This window comes from Heteronotia binoei, chromosome 2 (assembly GCF_032191835.1).
Source record: "Heteronotia binoei isolate CCM8104 ecotype False Entrance Well chromosome 2, APGP_CSIRO_Hbin_v1, whole genome shotgun sequence".
Taxonomy (NCBI): domain Eukaryota; kingdom Metazoa; phylum Chordata; class Lepidosauria; order Squamata; family Gekkonidae; genus Heteronotia; species Heteronotia binoei.
Genome location: NC_083224.1, coordinates 194400686 through 194422310, shown reverse-complemented (window position 1 = coordinate 194422310; position 21625 = coordinate 194400686).

Sequence of the window (21625 nt, the reverse complement as noted above, 5' to 3'; positions counted from 1 at the left end):
TTCCCTTCCTCCCCCACAACAGACACCCTGTGAAGTGGGTGGGGCTAGAGAAGGCTCTTACAGCAGCTGCCCTTTCAAGGACAGAGTCTCAGAGTGGTCACAATCTCCTTTCCCTTCCTCCTCCACAACAGACACCCTGTGAGGTGGGTGGGGCTGAGAGGACTCTCACAGCAGCTGCCCTTTCAAGGACAACCCCTGCGAGAGCTATGGCTGACCCAAGGCCATTCCAGCAGGTGCAAGTGGAGGAGTGGGGGAATCAAATCCGGTTCTTCCAGGTAAGAGTCCGCACACTTCACCACGACACCAAACTGGCTCTCCACACCAAACTGGCTCTCCAATTGACAAGAGGTGGATTCTACACAGAGCTGTTGCTTATTCCTTGTCTCCTATCCATGTGACTCTTTTTTGTTGCCCCACCTGGGGATTGGTAACCCTAAGTGTAGCTGGCGCAGTACAGGTAGAATATGTGCCGTCCGTGGTATTCTTGTCAGGACTCGCACTGCAACATTCTGGACCCGTTGGAGCTTCTGGATCTGACTCAAGGATAGGCCAGCATAGAGCGAGTTAAAATAGTCTAGTCTGGAGGTGACCATCACATGGACCACTGCGGCGAGGTCCAAGCGGGATAGGAGGGGAGCTAGCTGCTGGGGTATTGTTGGAAGGACTAAGAGGGGAGGACAATGTGAGAAGACACTTTGCATGCCAATCAGGTAGAAATGCAGAACAGAAATGAAAATAATAAATAAGCACCACTCTTTGATTCAAAGGCAGGTAACGGTAAAGGTGCGGAAAGTGCAATCTGTCCATCAGCTAGTCGGAAAGGTAGGTAAAGGTGCAAGCACCAGTCGTTTCCGACTCTGGGGTGACGTTGCTTTCACAACGTTTTCATGGTAGACTTTTTACAGGGTGGTTTGCCATTGCCTTCCCCGGTCATTACACTTTCCCCCCAGCAATCTGAGGACTCCTTTCACCGACTTCGGAAAGATGGAAGGCTGAGTCAACCTCGAGTCGGCTACCTGAATCCAGCTTCCACCGGGATTGAACTGAGCAGGGAGCTCAGACTGCAATACTGCAGCTTTACCACTCTACACCACGGGGCTGTTTTTCAAAGGCAGAGGTGCAAAGAATTAATAATAATAATAATAATAAAAATAATAATAATAAATAGTTTATTTTTGTATCCCGCCCTCCCCTGCCAAAGGCAGGCTCAGGGCGGCTCACAGGACATGGTATAACCATGATTTCAATAACATACAATCAGTGCAATTACAACTACTCGCATAGCAAGGAGGGTGTCCTGTTGCATCTCTGCATGAGTTCCCATCCTAAGCTCCTGCCTTTCTAATTATTACAGGGTTTCTGATTATTAGGGGGATGTTTAGGGAGGGTTATAGCACCTCCTGTATGAGGAAATGCTGGAACTTTTCAATTAAGAAAAGAGACAGTTAAGGGAGGGCATTTTAGAGCTTTATAAAATTACATGCGGGGTGGAGAGAGTTGGCAGAGAGAGGGCATACAATGAAGCTGATGGGCAGTAGGTTCAGCACAGACAAAAGGAAAGACTACTTTACACGGTGGGTGATTAAAATGTGGAATTCGCTGCCTGATTGTTTAGTGATGGCCCCAGGAATAAACAGCTGTAACCGGGGATTAGATAGATTCATTGACAGCTACTAGCCTTGGCGACTAAGGGGAACTCCACATCCAGAGGCACTAAGCCACTGAATCCCAGAACCAGGAGGCAACATCAGGGAAAGGCCTTGGCCTCTCTGCCCTGTTGTTGGCCCTTCAGAAGAACTGGTTGGCCACTGTGTGAAACAGGAGGCTGGACAAGGTGGACCCTCCCTGGTCTGACCCAGCAGGGCTCTTCTGATGTTCTTATGAAGGCCTCAGCCTCTCTGCCCTGCTGTTGGCCCTTCAGAGGAACTGGTTGGCCTCTGTGTGAAAGAGGAGGCTGGACTAGATGGACCCTCCCTGGTCTGATCCAGCAGGGCTCTTCTGATGTTCTTATGAAGGCCTCAGCCTCTCTGCCCTGTTGTTGGCCCTCCAGAGGAACTGGCTGGCCATTGTGTGAGACAGGAGGCTGGACTAGATGGACCCTCACTGGTCTGACCCAGCAGGGCTCTTCTGATGTTCTTATGAAGGCCTTGACCTTTCTGCCCTGTTGTTGGTCCTTCAGAGGAACTGGTTGGCCTCTGTGTGAGACAGGATGCTGGACTAGATAGACAGTGATCTGATCCAGCAGGGCTCTTCTCATGTTCTTATGAAGGCCTCGGCCTCTCTGCCCTGCTGTTGCCCCTCCAGAGGAACTGGCTGGCCACTGTGTGAAACAGGAGGCTGGACAAGGTGGACCCTCCCTGGTCTGACCCAGCAGGGCTCTTCTGATGTTCTTATGAAGGCCTCGGCCTCTCTGCCCTGTTGTTGGCCCTTCAGAAGAACTGGTTGGCCACTGAGTGAAACAGGAGGCTGGACAAGGTGGACCCTCCCTGGTCTGACCCAGCAGGGCTCTTCTGATGTTCTTATGAAGGCCTCAGCCTCTCTGCCCTGTTGTTGGCCCTTCAGAGGAACTGGTTGGCCTCTGTGTGAAAGAGGAGGCTGGACTAGATGGACCCTCCCTGGTCTGACCCAGCAGGGCTCTTCTGATGTTCTTATGAAGGCCTCAGCCTCTCTGCCCTGTTGTTGGCCCTTCAGAGGAACTGGTTGGCCTCTGTGTGAAAGAGAAGGCTGGACTAGATGGACCCTCCCTGGTCTGACCCAGCAGGGCTCTTCTGATGTTCTTATGAAGGCCTCAGCCTCTCTGCCCTGTTGTTGGCCCTTCAGAGGAACTGGTTGGCCTCTGTGTGAAAGAGGAGGCTGGACTAGATGGACCCTCCCTGGTCTGACCCAGCAGGGCTCTTCTGATGTTCTTATGAAGGCCTTGACTTTTCTGCCCTGTTGTTGGTCCTTCAGAGGAACTGGTTGGCTTCTGTGTGAGACAGGATGCTGGACTAGATAGACAGTGATCTGATTCAGCAGGGCTCTTCTCATGTTCTTATGAAGGCCTCGGCCTCTCTGCCCTGTTGTTGGCCCTCCAGAGGAACTGGCTGGCCACTGTGTGAGACGGGATGCTGGACTAGATGGACTATTGGTCTGATACAGCAGGGCTCTTCTGAGGCTCTTAACTACAAGTTATGTACAGCACCGCACCTCGTGTTGTTGGCATCTCTGCAAGAAGGCAATCCCAACGCCTTTAACCGATTGGGAAAAGATCAGATCCAAGAGAGCCGCCAATTTAATTCAGGGAAGGGAAGGAACATGCCGCTGCGGCATTGCAAGGAGACACCAGCCTAAGATTACAGAGGGAACTCTTCCTCTCCCCCCCACCCATCGTTTATTATTGGAAGGCAGATGAAGATAAAGACCTCCATAATGATCTGGCAGCTACTTCAGCGCAATTGAACGATTGTCACTGCCTTGAATGGTTGGCGGTGCTCGAATGAAAAAAAGCCAGGAAGAAGAAAACCCTTCCCGCAGACCCGAGGTCTCTCTTTGACGAGGGTCTCTAATTTTCTAGGGGCAGGCCCAGGTTTTTGAGGAGGGGAGGGGGAGAGGGTATCACTTCGCTAAGTCAAGCCAGCAAGTTGCTTGCTTTCTGCCTCTCTCTCCCCATCTATTTGCCTCCCTGCCTTCCTTCCTTCCTCCCTCCCTTTCTCGCTCCCTCCTTCCCTCTCTTCCTCCCTCTCTTCCTTCCTCCCTCTTTCCCTTCCTTCCTCCCTCCCTCTCTTCCTTCCTCCCTCCCTCTCTTCCTTCCTCCCATCCTCCCTCCCTCCTTCTCTTCCTTCCTCCCTTCCTTCCTCCCTCCCTCCCTCTCTTCCTCCCTCCCTCCTTCTCTTCCTCCCTCCCTCCCTCTCTTCCTTCCTCCCGCCCTCCTTCCCTCTCTTCCTTCCTTCCTCCCGCCTCCCTTCCACCCTTCCTCCCTCCCTTTCTCGCTCCCTCCTTCCCTCCCTCTCTTCCTTCCTTCCTCCCTCCCTCCCTTTCTTCCTTTCTTCCTTCCTCCTTCCTTTCCTTCCTTCCTCCCTCCCCCCTCCTTTCCTCCCTCCCTCCTTTCCTTCCTCCCCCTCCCTTCCACCCTCCCTCCCTCCCTTTCTCGCTCCCTCCCTCCCTCCCTTCCTTCCTCCCTCCCCTCTCCTTCCCTTCCCTTCCCTTCCTTCCTCCTTCCCTCCCCCTCCTTCCCTCCCTCCCTTCCTTCTTCCCTCCCTCCTTCCCTTCCTTCCTCCCCCTCCCTCCCTCCCTTCGTTCCTTCGTTCCTCCCTCCCTCCCTTCCACCCTCCCTCCCTCTCTTTCTCGCTCCCTCCCTCCCTTTCTTCCTTCCTCCCTCGCTTCCTTCATCCCTCCCTCCCTCCTTCCTTCCTTCCTCCCTCCCTCCTTCCTTCCATCCTTTGTTCCTTTCTGCCTGCCTTCCTTGCTCCCTCCCCTCCCTTCCTTCCTTCCCTTACCTCTCCATCTCAAAACTCCCCAAGGCAACATGCAGATTAATTAGATAAGAGCTCTCTCGGCCCCACCCACCTCACAGGGTGTCTGTTGTGGGGGAGGAAGATAAAGGAGATTGTGAGCCGCTCTGAGACTCTGAGAACCTGGCCTTGGATTCACTAGGACCTTCCTTCCTTCCTTCCTTCCTTCCTTCCTTCCTTCCTTCCTTCCTTCCTTCCTTCCTTCCTTCCTTCCTTCCTTCCTTCCCTCCCTCCCTCCCTCCTTCCTTCCTTCCTTCCTGGGCCAGATTAACAATGAGGCCAAGTAGGCACTGGCCTATGGGCCCCCACACCTTTAGGGGCCGGGCCAGCTTTCCCCCCCGGTTTCCCTCCTGCTTGCAGCCCTCCCAGCCTGCACGCGCAGCCAGCAACGGAGCCACTCTTTGCCCGAGTTGCCTGGTGAGGCTGCTGCTAGCATTGTTGCCACGTCTGCCTCTCCCCTGCAGCTTTTGAGAAGGTGCCTGCAGGCTGCAGCAGGGGCCACAGGCGGTAGGGCGGGCGCTCCGACTCTGAGATAATTTGCAGGGGCCTCCCGACATTTCGGCTGCCTAGGAGCCTCCACAAGGTTTAATCCGGCACTGCTTCCTTCTCTCCAACATCTGACGTTTAATCTATGTGGCTGTTACATTAAGCAAGTTTGGCCACCCCTGCTTATGGCATTATACCCCATTGAAGCCCCACCCTTCTCAGACTCCGCCCCCAAAACCCCCAGGTACTTCCCAACCCAGAGCTGGCAACCCTAGATCCCAACCTGAGAGCTGCCTCCAAATGCCTTGACTTTGGCCGTTTCAACTGCACAATTCTTTCTGCCACCAGTTCTCCCAAATCAGGACAAAGCGGTCCGCTCTCTTTCTTTCCTGACTAGGCAATCAGAATTCATGGCCGAGGACCTGTCTACCTTAGGGACCGCCTCTCTCCATATATTCCCCAGAGAGCACTGAGATCTAGCTCCCAAAATCTTTTAAAAATCCCTGGACCAAGGGAGGTCAAACTGAAAATAACTCGGGAGCAGGCCTTCTCAGTAACGGCCCCTCATTGGTGGAACCAATTACCAGCGGAGGTTCGAGCCCTGCGGGACTATAATCAGTTCCGCAGGGCCTGTAAAACTAGCCTTTTTCAAATGGCCTATAAGATTGAATCCTGAAATGACACCTAGCTATCTGATATGCATCCAATATGTCCGCATTGTAGCACCTGAACTGTAATGGTTTTAACAAATTATTTATTAATTACCGTATTTATTCAATGTATTTTAATGTATTTTACCGTATAATGTATTAAATGTAATCATGGTACTTCCATGTCTGTGAGCTTCTCTGATGTTCTTATGTGACACGGAATGTTGGACTGGATGGGCCACTGGCCTGATCCAACATGGCTTCTCTGATGTTCTTATGTGACACAGAGGGTTGGACTGGATGGGCCACTGGCCTGATCCAACATGGCTTCTCTGATGTTCTTATGTGACACAGAACGTTGGACTGCATGGGCCATTGGCCTGATCCAGCATGGCTTCCCTGATGTTCTTATGTGACACAGAGCGTTGGACTGGATGGGCCATTGGCCTGATCCAGCATGGCTTCTCTAATGTTCTTATGTTCTTATGAGTTGTCAACCCCCAGGTGTGCAAAAAAAAATTAGGAGGCTGTGAAAAATGACTGCGCAAAGAACAATTACAACTCGTGCAACGCAGCTTAATACAAGAATCACACACTCTCCGCAAACATTGTATCAGTGCTTCATCGCACTCTGCAATACATTGAGTATTTATGTTAACAGTGATTAAAGGGGAAATGCCACAATCAACTTTTTAACAGCAATACTTCTAAGAAAAACGTGCCAGGTTTAAACAGCAGTTACTTCTGTATGCAACATGCAAAGTTTGCAGTGTACTCGACCAACAGAGACAACAGTCCATGACTTAAGAATAAACACAGCCCCGTGGCGCAGAGTGTTAAAGTTGCAGTACTGCAGTCCTAAACTCTGTTCACGACCTGAGTTCAATCCCTGGTGGAAGCTGGGTTTTCAGGTAGCCGGCTCGAGGTTGACTCAGCCTTCCATCCTTCCGAGGTGGGTCAAATGAGTCCCCAGCTTGCTGGGGAGAAAGCGTAGAAGACTGGGGAAGGCAATGGCAAACCACCCCGTAAAAACGTCTGCCGTGAAAACATTGTGAAAGCAACATCACCTTTCCTTTCCTAGAAGAAGGAATCAAAAGTTGTTTTTCTGTTGATTGTCCACATGTATAGATTCAATAACATGGCGACACGCTTCCTAGGTTTTCTTATCTTCGCATGTTTCGAGCATCTTCTTTGACCACGTGATTATGTCTCTGGAACGAAGGCTCATAACATTATACAGAAATCATTTCCAACATTTACACAGACAAAATGGTTCTCCAGATGGGAACAAAAAAAATGAGAGAAGGTTACACAAAAGTAGGATGCAAGAGAAATACCCAAGGTATCGTAACCAAAAAACTAAGAAACATCAGTGTATAGAAATCATATACTTCTTATCAGGGCCCTTTTTGTAGCATGAACTCGTTTGCATATTAGGCCACCCCCCCCGATGCAGCCAATCCTCCAAGAGTTTACAGGGCTCTTCGTACAGGGCCTACTGTAAATTCTTGGAGGATTGGCTACATCAGCAGGGTGTGGCCTAATATGCAAAAGAGTTCCTGCTACAAAAAAAGTCCTGCTTTTTATGCAAAAGTAAACAGAACTCTAAATCAATCAAGTGGCTTTATAAACTTATGAGAATATTCCTTTGTGGAGCGCTTCTGCATTCATACTCTATTTCATATTGAAGCTGGAAGAAATTGAAGATATCAACATTTTGGAATCTGCTCTTGTATTGGATAAGGGATTGGAAATTGACACGGAGTGATCCTTCATTCATAAGGTGAGTTTTCTTTGCATGAGAACTTAATTCATTCATTCAGAGAAACATTTTGCATGACAATTTACAAACGTATTTCTTAAAATACATGGAGTTTTGCATTGATGATTGATTTGGTGTTCTAATGTTTAAAGATTTTTGTATAAGAAGTATATAATTTGATTACGCTGGTGTTTCTTAATTATTAGAAGTAGTAGAAGAAGAAGAAGACAGTAGATTTATACCCTGCCCTTCTCTCTGAATCAGAGTCTCAAAGCGGCCTACAATCTCCTTTCCCTTCCTCCTGCACAACAGACACCCTGTGAGGCAGGTGGGGCTGAGAGAGCTCTCCCAGAAGCTGCCCTTTCAAGGACAGAGTCTCTGAGTGGCTCACAATCTCCTTTCCCTTCCTCCCCCACAACAGACACCCTGTGAGGTGGGTGGGGCTGAGAGAGCTCTCCCAGAAGCTGCCCTTTCAAGGACAGAGGCTCAGAGCGGCCTACAATCTCCTTTCCCTTCCTCCCCCACAACAGACACCCTGTGAGGTGGGTGGGGCTGAGAGAGCTCTCCCAGAAGCTGCCTTTTCAAGGACAGAGTCTCAGAGCAGCCTACAATCTCTTTTCCCTTCCTCCCCCACAACAGACACCCTGTGAGGTGGGTGGGGCTGAGAGAGCTCTCCCAGAAGCTGCCTTTTCAAGGACAGAGGCTCAGAGCGGCCTACAATCTCCTTTCCCTTCCACCCCTGCAACAGACACCCTGTGAGGTGGGTGGGGCTGAGAGAGCTCTCCCAGAAGCTGCCCTTTCAAGGACAGAGGCTCAGAGCGGCCTACAATCTCCTTTCCCTTCCTCCCCCACAACAGACACCCTGTGAGGTGGGTGGGGCTGAGAGAGCTCTCCCAGAAGCTGCCTTTTCAAGGACAGAGTCTCAGAGCAGCCTACAATCTCTTTTCCCTTCCTCCCCCACAACAGGCACCCTGTGAGGTGGGTGGGGCTGAGAGAGCTCTCCCAGAAGCTGCCTTTTCAAGGACAGAGGCTCAGAGCGGCCTACAATCTCCTTTCTCTTCCACCCCCGCAACAGACACCCTGTGAGGTGGGTGGGGCTGAGAGAGCTCTCCCAGAAGCTGCCCTTTCAAGGACAGAGTCTCAGAGCAGCCTACAATCTCTTTTCCCTTCCTCCCCCACAACAGACACCCTGTGAGGCAGGTGGGGCTGAGAGGGCTCTCACAGCAGTTGCCCTTTCAAGGACAACCTCTGCAAGACCTATGGCCGACCCAAGGCCATTCCAGCAGGTGCAAGTGGAGGAGTGGGGAATCAAACCCGGTTCTCCCACATAAGAGTCCACGCACTTAACCACTGTACCAAACTTAACCACTACGTCAAAGGTGGACAATAAATGAAGGAAACGAATAAATAGAAAGCTGAATCTTCCCGACATTCCAGTTCCTGTATCCCAGTTGACAACCGGGGACTAGATTCCTGACCATTTCCCCCTTCACACACACACACACACATGCTTGGCACCAGTCTAGGGTTCCCAGCCTCCCACTTGGGGTGGGGTTTTCCCCTGTATTTGGGGGTCCCAACCCACCACCACAGAATTGGCCAGTGGGAGAGCCCCACCCTTAAAGAGTGCCAGTGCACTGCAAACGTCCCTGGTGCGATGACATCACCTGGAATTGGGCACATCATGGGGGGATGCTCTAGCATTTGGAAAAAACTCTATGGTAACCATAGAGCTTCCCCCCCCATGCTAGAGCAGGGGTAGCCAAACTTGCTTGACATAAGAGCCACATAGAATAAACATCAGATGTTTGCGATCCGGAAGACAAGGAAGGAGGGAGGCAGATAGATGGCGAGGGGAGAGGTTTAGGGTTGCCAAGTCCAATTCAAGAAATATCTGGGGACTTTGGGGGTGGAGCCAGGAGACATTAGGGGTGGAGCCAAGATCAAGGCTGTGAAGAGCATTAATGAACTCCAAAGGGAGTTCTGGCCATCACATTTAAAGCGACGGCACACCTTTTCAATTCCTTCCTTCCATAGGAAATAATGCATAGGGGGCACCTTCTTTTGGGGCTCATAGAATTGGACCCCCTGGTCCAATATTTTTGAAACTTGGTGGGTATTTTGGGGAGAGGCACTAGATGCTATTCTGAAAATTTGGTGCCTCTACCCCAAAAAACAGCCCCCCCAGAGCCCCAGATACCCACAGATCAATTCGCCATGATTTCCTATGGGAATAAATCTCCATTTATTTCCCTTCCCTCCCCCCGCTTTCTGATGACCCTGAAGCGGGGGGAGGGCCTCCAAACTGGGGGATCCCCTGTCCCCACCTGGGGATTGGCAACCCTAGGAGAGGTGGAAAGGAAGCAACTTTAAATGCATTTTCTAAGCCACCAGCTGGCTTGTCTTGGAGACGCTATTTTAAAAAGAGAAATGCCTTCTTCAAGCCAGTCAACAGGACGGTGGGGCTACAGGGGCCACACAATATGTGTGAAAGAGCCACAGTTTGGCCACTATGGTCGCAACCACCAGGCTGGGAGATTGCTGGGGGTTTGCTGCTGGAGCCTGGGAAAGGTAGGATGAGAAGGTAGAGCCACCTGTATGCAAGAGAGGGAGCCTCATCCCACTCTTCATTTTGCTTTCCATTCAGAAACTGTTCGTATAGGGAAAGGGGTAGTAAAAAGTGAAGTAGAACCTGGTTATGGAATAGAGAAAACTCCACCCCCTAGCCCTCTCTCTGTGTAAATTAGTTAAAATGCAGCAGTTTGTTACACTCAGCAGCTCCGGTGAGTAAAGCTCATTTATACCACTACCCAGGGGTCGTTTTGTAGAAAAATAGGTGGTGGAGCTCATCCAGGGATTGTTATGCAGCTGCACCTGCTATTCAGTGGACAAGGAGGGAAGGAGGAGGTGGAACTGTCAGAAAGCTTTAGGAGCTGTGCTCCTGTGAATCCGAGGCCTGCCACTGCCCCAGGGAGATCTCAACAATGTGGGCATGCAAACTGTTTATTTTGGTTGCTTCATGAGTGTGTGTGTGTGTGTGTGTGTGTTCACTTTCATTTAGGGGAAGTGCAGCTGCTGCAGAACAGAAAAGGCAAAAGAAGAGGAGGAAATGAAGACTGTATTCAGTGGAACTGCACTGCTGTTTGTTTGTTTGTTTGTTTGTTTGTTTGTTTGTTTGTTTGTTTGTTTGTTTGAAATGGGAAAGCCTCCAGGCTCCACCCCCAAAATCTCCCTGCTCCACCCCAAAGTCTCCAGATATTTCCTGAGCCTAATCCCTCTGGACCTGGCAACTTGAGGTGTTTCCCAACCCTAAGGCCTTAGGTGTTTCCTAACCCTGGTGCTGTCAGGGCCTGCCCTGGCCCAGTCTCAACTTGGGAAGGAAAGTCCCCAGAGGAAGAGGCAGGTTCTTCTTACACACCCCTTTCTGCTTCCCTCTATGCATGGGATGGAGAAGGTAGAGAAAGAAGTACTTTTCTCCCTTTCTCACAATACGAGAACTCATAGACATTCAATGAAATTGCTGAGCAGTCGGGTTAGAACAGATAAAAGGAAGTACTTCTTCACCCAGAGGGTGATTAACACGTGGAATTCACAGCAACAGGAGGTGGCGGCGGCTACAAGCACAGCCAGCTTCAACAGGGGAATGGATAAACATCTGGAGCAGAGGTCCATCAGTGGCTATTAGCAACAGCGTATTGTCTGTCTGGGGCAGTGATGCTCTGTATTCTTGGTGCTTGGGGAGGCCACAGTGGGAGGGCTTCTGGTGTCCTGGCCCCACTGATGGACCTCCTGATGCCACCTGGGTTTTTTGGCCACTGTGTGACACAGAGTGTTGGACTGGATGGGCCATCGGCCTGATCCAACATGGCTTCTCTTATGTTCTTCTGTCTGGGACAGCAATGCTCTGTATTCTTGGTGCTTTGAGGGGCACAGTGGGAGGGCTTCTAGTGTCCTGGCCCCACTGATGGACCTCCTGATGGCACCTGGGTTTTTTTTAACCACTTTGTGACAAAGAGTGTTGGACTGGATGGGCCATTGACCTAATCCAACATGGCTTCTCTTATGTTCTTATGTCTGGGGCAGTGATGCTCTGTATTTTGGTGCTTTGGGAGGAGGGGACAACAGTGGGAGGGCTTCTGATGTCCTGGCCCCACTGATGGACCTCCTGATGGCACCTGGGTTCTTTTGGCCACTGTGCGACACAGAGTGTTGGACTGGATGGGCCATTGGCCTGATCCAACATGGCTTCCCTTATGTTCTCATGCCTTCTGAGTCTTCTTAATGGCTCTCCTCGGGCACGGTACCACAGAGGCAGAAACCTCTGAGAAATCCCACCTCCGCGGCCTACCCGGCCTCTCCAGTCAGCCAGCTTTCTATGATCCTTAATAATTACAGCTGCGAGTCAATAGCAGTTAGGCCTAACAGCCACTCAACGGAATTGACGCAAATTATTTTAATTTTATGTTTGCATTGACTGGTCTTTTCCAGGTTGGCGCACCTTCTCGTTTGGAGGCAGGGGGAGGGGAGTGAGAAAGGAGGAGCGCCCAGGAAAAGCAAGGCATAATTAATTGCCCCCCCGGCACCATGCAGCCAGCTCAACACCCACTTACAAATAATTAATTCTCACTGGTACACGCAGCCTGCCTCGTCAGTTTTCTGAGAAATAAACGACAAGGCCAGTAAAATGTACGAGGGATGCAGCTTCCAACTGGGAAACAGGGCATGATTTCCTGCATTGCTGGCTCTGCGTTGGGAAATTATATTCTGGATTTGGGGGGTGGGGGGTGGAGCCTGGGGAAGTCTGGGTTTGAGGAAGGAAGGAACCTCAGCAGGGTATAAGAAGAACGTGAAGAGGAAGCTATTGGATTTATATCCTGTCCTCCAAAACTCAGTCTCAGAGTGGCCTACAATCTCCTTTCCCTTCCTCCCCCACAACAGACACCCTGTGAGGTGGGTTCGGCTGAAAGAGCTCTCCCAGAAGCTGCCCTTTCAAGGACAGAGTCCCAGAGCGGCCTACAATCTCCTCTCTCTTCCTCCCCCACAACAGACACCCTGTGAGGTGGGTGGGGCTGAGAGAGCTCTCCCAGAAGCTGCCCTTTCATGGGCAGAGTCTCAGAGCGGCCTACAATCTCCTTTGCCTTCCTCCTCCAGAACAAACACCCTGTGAGGTGGGAGGGGCTGAGAAAGCTCTCCCAGAAGCTGCCCTTTCAAGGACAGAGTCTCAGAGTGTCCAACAATCTCCTTTCTCTTCCTCCCCCACAACAGACACCCTGTGAGGTGGGTGGGGCTGAGAGAGCTCTCCCAGTAGCTGCCCTTTCACGGACAGAGTCTCAGAGCGGCCTACAATCTCCTTTCCCTTCCTCCTTCACAACGGACACCCTGTGAGGTGAGCGGAGCTGAGAATGCTCTTCCAGAAGTTGCCCGTTCAAGGACAGAGTCTCAGAGCTGCCAACACTCTCTTTTCCCTTCTTCCCCCACAACTTATCCCCCTGTGAGGCAGGTGGGGCTGAGAGACTTCTTCCAGAAGCTGCCCTTTCAAGGACAATTCTTCCGAGAGCTATGGCTGACCCAAGGCCATTCCAGCAGGTGCAAGTAGAGGAGTGGGGAATCAAACCTGGTTCTCCCATATAAGAGTCCACACACTTAACCACTATACCAAACTGGCTCTCTATATAATGATGTAGAGTTCACCGTCCAAAGCAGCCATTTTCTCCAGGGGAACTGATTTTGGTCAACTGATAAAGGCAGATCATTCAAGTGACTGGCAGTCCTAAAACTCTAGTCCCAGTGCTCAGTTTGGCGTTGCCAGCTTCCAGGTAAGGCCTGGAGATCTCCTGCTTTTACAAACTGATCTCCAATGGCAGAGATCAGCTTCCCTGGAGAAAATGTACTGCAAGATAAATCACCGGTGAAAAATGCCGCTTTCGCACTTACAGTGTGTATATGTGTTCTATTTAGTGCAATTTAGAAAAAAGTATAAGTCTATAAACAGGCATGAATAATGCAGCCACTCAAAGCTGAAACACAACACCAAAACACAAAGTGTCCTTTTCTCCTCCCAAGCATCCTTGTAGTAAGCTTTAATCATCAGGCAACTGCTGCTTTTTTCAGTTCATAAATCTACAATTTGGGTAGTCTTTAAGTGTTCAGCCATAAAAATCAAACTGAGAGAATAAGGAACCGTCTCCCCAGGATTTTCCACGGTTTCGTGTCTCTGTCCTTCCTCAGCCTTTTCTCTCGAATATGCTGCTTTTTCCCAAAGACACAGTTTCTCTATATCAAACACGGATTAATGCATGTTACTCCTGGAGAAAATGGCTGCTTGGAAGGGTGGGCTCCATGCCATGGCATTGTAGCCTGCTGAAGGCCATCCCCTTCCCAAACCCCACCCTCTCTCAGCTCAGTGGCTATTAGCCACAGCATATTCTTGGAACTCTCTGTCTGGGGCAAGTGATGCTCTGTCATCTTGGTGCTTGGGGGGCACAGTGGGAGGGCTTCTAGTGTCCTGGCCCCACTGGACCTCCTCATGGCACCTGGGTTTTTTGGCCACTGTGTGACACAGAATGTTGGACTGGATGGGACAATTTGGACTGATCCAACATGGCTTCTCTTATGTTCTTATGTCTGGGGCAGTGATGCTCCGTCTTCTTGGTGCTTGGGGGCACAGTGGGAGGGCTTCTAGTGTTCTGGTCCCACTGATGGACCTCCTGATGGCACATGGGTTTTTTGGCCACTGTGTGACACAGAATGTTGGACTGGATGGGCCATTGGACTGATCCAACAGGGCTTCTCTTATGTTCTAAACCCCAGCCCCCCCCCATGTTTTAGACTCTGAGTTTTAGACTGAGGGCAGTAATGACTCTCAAGGTTCTAGTCCTTATGGCCACACAGAACACATCCACGAGGGGCCATACAATCAAGATGTAAAACCTTCTCTGCTGGAAATGTCCGCCTTAATGGATCAAAGTCCGCAACAATGAGCTCCCTCTTCCATTTTATTTTGTGTATGTTGTTTGCACCTGGAAGTCATGGTGATGTCTGCCCCCTACTGGACAAGGAAGATGTTCAGAGAAGCGGCTCAATACAGCCTGCTCTGCCTTCCGCTTCTTGTATTCCATGGAGGTTTCCCTTCCACCATGGCTTTTTTGGAGCAGGAGTGCAGTTCTGGCTGGCTTGGAGCCAGGGTGTGTGTGGCCTAATATGCACATGAGTTCCTGTAGGCCTTTTCCTACCAAGGAAGCCCCATGGGAAACAATGGTGTGTATTTGTAACAATTCTAACATTCGCAGCTTTATGTAAGTGTGTATTTACCACATGAAAAAGAAGAAGACTGCAGATTTATACCTCGCCCTTCTCTCTGAATCAGAGACTCAGAGCATCTTACAATCTTCTATATCTTCTCCCCCCACAACAGACACCGTATGAGGTGGGTGGGGCTGAGAGACCTCTTCCAGAAGCTGCCCTTTCAAGGACAGAGTCTCAGAGCAGCCTACAATCTCCTATATCTTCTCCCCCACAATAGATACCCTGTGAGGCAGGAGGGGCTGAGAGACCTCTGACAGAAGCTCCCCTTTCAAGGACAGAGTCTCAGAGCAGCCTACAATCTCCTTTCCCTTCCTCCCCAAACTGACACCCTGTAAGGTGGGTGGAGCTGAGAGAGCTCTCCCAGAAGCTGCCTTTTCAAGGACAGAGTCTCAGAGGGGCCTACAATCTCCTTTCCCTTCCTCCCCCACAACAGACACCCTGTGAGGCAGGTGGGCTGAGAGAGCTCTCCCAGAAGCTGCCTTTTCAAGGACAGAGTCTCAGAGCAGCCTACAATCTCTTTTCCCTTCCTCCACCACAACAGACACCCTGTGAGGCAGGTGGGGCTGAAAGGGCTCTCACAGCAGCTGCCCTTTCAAGACAACCTCTGCAAGACCTATGGCCGACCCAAGGCCATTCCAGCAGGTGCAAGTGGAGGAGGGGGGAATCAAACCCAGTTCTCCCATATAAGAGTCCACACACTTAACCACTACACCAAACTGGCTCTCAGAGCTGGGAAACCTAAGACTTCTCAGAGAAGCGACAGGGTACAAACGAGGAAGCCAGGGTGGCTTTGCAGAGAGAGACCGCCTTTCCGAGCGTAGAAATTAATCTTCATTCACTGGGACAAATTGGTGGTGGAATGGGCTATTAAGGAGAAGGACGCCTGGAAGGGGAGAAAGGAAGTCACAGGGGGCCTCTCCAAATCGCAGGAGAGTGGCTGGCGCTTTGGGTCCTGCTAAGGTGTGGGGCCAGGCCTTCCGGCTCTCTCTGGCACTCTCTTTGTTCCTGCCGGCAGCACAGTCTCTGAGCCGTGCGGTGCTCGATCAATAGGCCAACAGCCTTTGCATGGATCATACATGCAAAGAACAGATTTCTGGGATCGATGCGAAGGAGGAGGCAGGGGGCCGAAGCCGCACTGTCGGATGGCCGGTTTCCACAGCAACGGGGCCTGTTCCTTCAACGGCCTCCCGCATACCTTGCCGAACCCCCTCCGGTGCCAATTTTGCCTATGGGTAAGGTGGAGTTCCAGCCATCAGCTCCGACGGATATCGGGAGGCTATTTTTGCTTCAGGTCTTGCGGGGAAGAAATTGGTTTACAAAAAGGAGGGGAGAGAGCAGAAAAGCAGCAAGCAGGAGCTGGATTTGAGCCTGGTAGCACACAGGGATACCAACTCTGGGTTGGTAAATTCCTGGGGGCTTGGGGGGTGGAGCCAGCAGAGGGTGGGGCTTGGGAAGGGGAGGGAGCTCTGTGGGGTATAATGCCAGAGAGCAGGGGGTGTCGAACTCATTTGTTATGCGGCTGGATCTGACATAAATGAGACCTTGTTGGGCCGGGCCGTGTCAGGCTGGGCCGTGTGTGGACCTATTTAAGTTTCGGTCGCAGAAATATAATTTTATAAAGAGTACAGACAAACACAAATACATTTTTTTAGAAAACTTAAAACATGCTTCAAACGTTAGCACTCGTTGGTCTTCAAGGTGTTTTCTTTGCATTTCTCCCATGGGATCCAGGGAATTGGGCAAAGGAAGCTCTGGCTCTTTCCTTCCTTCCCCAGGGGACTGAGGTGGGGGGAACTTCAGCCAATAGAAGGAAGAGAGGCTTGGCTCAGTAGCTCTGCTGTGTGATGTGAGAGAGCCTGGCAAAGCAAGCTATTCCTCCCCCCTTCCTCCCCAAAGGAGGAGCCTCAGCCAATGGAGAAAACAGAGGACTTTGCTCTGTAGCTCCTGTGCAATTGAGCAAGTCTGGAAAAGGAAGCTGTGATGCAAAAGGAAGCAAGAGAGAGGGAGAAGGAAGCAGACGACAGCCAGTTGCTTGGGGGCCTGATAAGAGCCCTCCGAGAGCTTTATTCAGCCCCCAAACTGCATGTTTGACAGCCCTGCCATAGAGTCTATCTTCCCTCCCTCCTTCTTTTCTTCTTCCCTCTCTCCTTCCCTTCCTTTCATCCTCCCTCCCTCCCTCCCTTCCTCCCTCCCTCTCTCCCTCCCTCTTTCCTTCTTCCCTCTCTCCTTCCCTTCCTTTCATCCTCCCTCCCTCCTTCGTCCCTCCCTCCTTCGTCCCTCCCTCCCTCCCACCCTCTCTTCCTCCCTCCCTCCTTCCTCCCTCCCTCCCTTCTTTCCTTCTTCCCTCTCCTCCTTCCCCTTCCTTTCATCCTCTTTCCCTTCCTCCCTTCCTTTCTTCCTCCCTCCCTTCTTTCCTCCCTCTCTTCCTCCCTCCTTCCTCCCTCCCTTCCACCCTCTCTCCTTCCTCCCTCCCTCCGTTCCTTCCTTGCTCCCTTCCTCCCTCCGTTCCTCCATCCATCCATCCATCCTTCCTCCCTCCCTTCCTCCCTCCCTTCCACCCTCTCTCCCTCCCTTCTTCCTTCCTCCCTCCCTTTCTTCCACCCTCTCTCCCTCCTTCCTCCCTCCCTCCCTTCCTCAATCCCCTCTCTCCCTCTCTCCCTTCCTTCTACCTCTATTCCTCCCTCCTCCCTCCCTTGCTCCCTTCCACCCTCCCTCCCTCCCTCTCTTCCTCAATTCCTCCCTCCCTTCCAACCTCTCTCCCTCCTCCCTCCCTCTCCCTTCCTCCCTCCCTCCCTCCCTCCCTCCCTTCCTTCCTTCCTTCCTTCCTTCCTTCCTTCCTTCCTTCCTTTCTTCCTTCCTCCCTCCCTCCCTCCCTTCCACTCTCTCTCTCTCTCTCTCTCATCCCTCCATCCTTCTTCCTTCCTTGCTCCCTTCCTTCCTTCTCTTCCCTCTCCATCTCAAAGCTTCCCTGGGGCACCATGCAAATTAATTAGATAATGCGTTTAAAGTGCTTTGTAAATGAAGTGTGCCGTACAGCAGTGGTTAGAATCTTTAATGCACCCAGATTGAAGGCCTGCCAGCTGTTTATTAATTCAGCGATTAATTATTATTATTATTGAAATCCAGCCTCATTTTCCCCTCCTCTCCCCCTCCCCTTTTTCATCTACTCTCTTTGTCCTTTCTGGCCTACCAGAGAATCCTCCAAAGGTCTCCTCCACTCCATAGCTGCCAGTACCAAAGGTGGTGGAGCTAATCCAGGGCTAGTTATGCAGCTGCACCTCCTATTCAATGGACAAGATGGGAAGGAAGAGAAGAAGAAGAAGATATTGGATTTATATCCCGCCCTCCACTCCGAAGAGTCTCAGAGCGGCTCACAATCTCCTTTACCTTCCTCCCCCACAACAGACACCCTGTGAGGTGGGTGGGGCTGAGAGGACTCTCACAGCAGCTGCCCTTTCAAGGACAACCTCTGCCAGAGCTCTGGCTGACCCAAGGCCATTCCAGCAGGTGCAAGTGGAGGAGTGGAGAATCAAACCCGGTTCTCCCAGATAAGAGTCCGCACACTTAACCACTACACCAAACCGGCACCAAACTGGAGGAGGAACTCTCAGAAGGTTCAGGAGCTATGCTCCTGGGAGCTCCTGCTGAATCCGAGGCCTGGTAATAGGGAAAGTAGTCTTTAGATTTGGCTTCTCATTCTTCCTTTAACCGGAACTTGACTGTGAAGTGGAACTACTAGAATAAATGTAAGTTCACCTTTTTTTGCAATATACTTCTTGGGAGATTTATTGACTGCACTCAAGACCAGGCTTCTATGACTGCACAAAAACTCTGCGATATTAGCCGAATATCCAATAGCTACTTGAGGTGCAATTCCACTCTGTGAGATGCACGGCGGTTTTGCATTTAAATGCATGCATGTTCAAGGCGAGGCACCCTTTGATTTAATTTGTAGCGATTCACACAAGGGTGGAATTCTGGCAGGAGCTTCTTTGCATATTAGATCACGCACCCCTGATGAAGCCAATCCGCCAAGAGCTTATAAGGCTCTTTTTTGTAAGCTTTTGGAGGATTGGCTACATCAGGGTGCGTGGCCGAATATGCAGATGAGCTCCTGCTAGAATTCCACCCCTGGATTCACATAAGGAAGCAGAAGCCTGAAGCAGTGTTCCCTCTAAGCTGAGTTAGTGTGAGCTAGCTCACAGTTTTTTAGCCTCCACCTCACACATTTGTGTCTTAGCTCAGGAAGGAGGGCTCCAGAGCGAACTGACTTATGCAGTAGTCAAATCACTCGCTCACAACATATGAACATATGAAGCTGCCTTATACTGAACCAGACCCTTGGTCCATCAAAGTCAGTATTGTCTTCTCAGACTGGCAGTGGCTCTCCAGGGTCTCAAGCTGAGGTTTTTCACACCTATTTGCCTGGACCCTTTTTTTGGAGATGCCAGGGATTGAACCTGGGACCTTCTGCTCCCAAGCAGATGCTCTACCACTGAGCCACCGTCGCTCCCCTAAACGTGAATGCCAGTAGCTTACACAGTAGAATTTTTGCTCACAAGACTCCACACCCTAGAGCAGGGGTGGCCAAACTGTGGCTTGGGAAACACATGTGGCTCTTTCACACATATTGTGTGGCTCTCAATGCCCAGACAACTCCATCAGCTGGGTTGGAGAAGACATTTCTCTCTTTAAATCACTTCTCCAAGCCAAGCCAACTGGCAGCTTGCAGAATGCATTTAAAGTTGCTCTCTTTCCACATCTCTCTCCCGCACCTATTTTCCTTCCTTCCTTCCCTTCCTTCCTTCCTTCCTTCCTTCCTTCCTTCCTTCCTTGTGGCTCTCAAACATCTGACGTTCATGTCTTGTGGCTCTCAAATCACTTGACATTTATTCTATGTGGCTCTTAAATTAAGCAAGTTTAGCCACCTTTGGCCTAGAGAGATCCTTGGCCTGAAGACTGCCAACTCAAGAGAGGGACACAAAATGTTTTACAAGGAATTTTCTGAAGACAGAATAAGGAGGTTGTTTCGTTCGGCCTCCCAACATCTGTTGGCCATCCCCAGTCCAAGAGATGCCCGCCTCACCTCAACTAGAGCCAGGGCTTTTTCAGTCCTGGCCCCAACCTGGTGGAATCAGCTCCTACAGAGATCCAGGCTCTACCTGGCTTATTAGCCTTCCGTAGGGCCTGTAAAATGGAGCTGTTGTGCCAGGTTTTTAGCTGAGGCTGCAAACGTCTATTCTTGATCTGGTTGGCCTCCCCGGCCATCTGTGCTAGGAATTGAAATAAAAACTGCCATGATGTGAGACGGCTAGGCTGGGCAATATGTGATGACATTACCATTTTCGCACACAGCTAACCTCGCAGTCACAATCCTGCTCCCTCTGCAGCGTCTGATCGGATTTCCCACCATCTGCGCCGAAGTTATAGGAAGTGCCGCGGCTTTTGCGTAGCAAACGTAAACCGCTGAAACCCAGTTTACGTTTGCTACGCAAAAGCCGCGGCACTTCCTGTAACTCCGGCACAGATGGTGGGAAATTAGGGTTGCCAATCCCCAGGTGGGGGCAGGGGATCCCCCGGTTTGGAGACCCTCCCCCCGCTTCAGGGTCATCAGAAAGCGGGGGGAGGGGAGGGAAATGTCTGCTGGGAACTCTGTTATTCCCTATGGAGATTAATTCCCATAGAAAATCATGAATTGATCCGCGGGTATCTGGGGCTCTGGGGGGGCTGTTTTTGGGGGTAGAGGCACCAAATTTTCAGTATAGCATCTAGTGCCTCTCCCCAAAGTATCCCCCAAGTTTCAAAAAGATTGGACCAGGAGGTCCAATTCTATGAGCCCCAAAAGAACGTGCCCCTATCCTTCATTATTTCCTATGGAAGGAAGGCATTGAAAAGGTGTGCCGTCCCTTTAAATGTGATGGCCAGAACTCCCTTTGGAGTTCAATTATGCTTGTCACAGCCTTGATCTTGGCCCCACCCCTACTGTCTCCTGGCTCCACCCCCAAAGTCTCCTGGCTCCACCCCCAAAGTCCCCAGATATTTCTTGAATTGGACTTGGCAACCCTATGGGAAATCCAGCAGATGCTGCGAAGGGAACAGGATTGTGACTGCGAGGTAAGCTGTGTGCGAAAACGGTAATGGTCATCTGAGTGCTGTTGTCCTATAAACAGACAACATCTGAGTGCTGTTGTCCTATAAACAGACAACAGTCCTATATAAATGTTTTTATTGTATTTTATTGTTTTATCCTATGTTGTACTCCATCCTGAGCCCTGCAGGGAATGGACGGAATAGAAATATACTAAAATAAAAATAAAATAAATGATGGAGTGCCAGAGACGGGAGCCTGAAACTTGGAACAAACTGACACAGTCAGAGTGCATGCAAACTTTGAGGAGATGCCTTGAAACCAGCTCTGGAAGCCACAAACTGCTAGAGGCTGCACGGCCCGTGATGCGGGAATAAAAATGGACATGTTTTATGGCCTCTTAAATGCGGGAGATGCGCTTGTGGCATTGATTCTTCAGCAGGCGTCTTCTGGCACTGGGCCCAAAGAGTCTTTCAGATGTACCTGCCTTTCCCTCCGCCCTACCTCTTCCTTTCTTCTTCCTTTGAGACCTGCGAAGGAAGTAAATTTAAGAAGTCAGTTGTGTGGAAATTAGCTCTCTCTCCTGATTTTTTTTTTTCTTCCTTTGCTGATGGTTTGGGCGTCATTTGTCTCTATTGTCTGCAAATTAGTCTTCCACAGGAGAGTAATCAGACGGCTAATATAGACACAAATGAAATCGGCCCTTGTTAACTATTCAAAACAAGAGGTCTGTAAAGACCGGACCCAGTCAACCCTCCACTGAGGACTCAGGAAAGGAAGAGTGGAGGCTGCCCAAAGGTAGAGCCATTGGGGCTGCTTGCAAACGCACGGGGAGTATCAAAAT